We start from the raw sequence: 867 nt of genomic DNA, 5'->3' as shown, positions 1-867 counted from the left end.
CCGCCTTTCTGAAACGCATCGATTTTTACAAAGCTCATCGGTCTGAAAAGCGAGGTGTGCTCTGATTGGCCGAATACCTCAAGCGCAATGTTAGGCCCCCACCATGTTGTGATGATGCCCTGTCAGGCCGGAGCAATGATTCAAAAACATTAAAACCCATTATAAACGAGGCATTCGTTGCATCCAGTGGGGACATAATTATGGATTATAATGACTTATACTGTCTTTTTACGCGTTGCGTTGCATCGTGCCGCGTAAACATAAAACCATGTCTGCATTTGTGAAAGGAGAAATTACAAACAACAAGCCCTACTCTACACTGCCCAAAAAAACTAGCTTTAAATATAAAAAATATAAAAATTATTTAAATGTAAAAAACGTACTTACAGTCTTTGAGTCAGAACAGCCGGCATTGTAGTCTACTCTCCCAGGATCAGAAAACAGTCCTCCATAAAATGTGCTGCACACATCTGAATATTTGGGTTGAAGTGTTCTGGATCCTCAGCAACCAGCACGGATCAGCTCTAGGCATGACGACGCAGATATCATCCTCTTTTGGAAGACCAAACAAAGTAGTTTCGCTTTCACAACGAAACACAGCGTCACACACCGCGGCCTAGTGAGCGGCGGCGGCCTAGAGTGAGCAGAGGCCAGGGGCTAGAGTGAGGAACGGCCGGAGGGCTAGAATGAGCAGAGGCAGGTGGGCTTGAGAACGGTGTGGCCGGCGGATTCGACGAAAGAGCGGCAACCACATGTGACGACCCCGGGCTGGACTCCGCTCCGATCCGGCGATCCACAGTGCAAAGTTTTTGTATTCCCTCAGCGACCAGCACAGATCAGCTCTAGGCATGACGAAGCGGATATCGT

This window comes from Sinocyclocheilus grahami, unplaced genomic scaffold (assembly GCF_001515645.1).
Source record: "Sinocyclocheilus grahami isolate Dianchi unplaced genomic scaffold, SAMN03320097.WGS_v1.1 scaffold7194.1, whole genome shotgun sequence".
Taxonomy (NCBI): domain Eukaryota; kingdom Metazoa; phylum Chordata; class Actinopteri; order Cypriniformes; family Cyprinidae; genus Sinocyclocheilus; species Sinocyclocheilus grahami.
Note: the sequence above shows the minus strand (reverse complement) of the source record.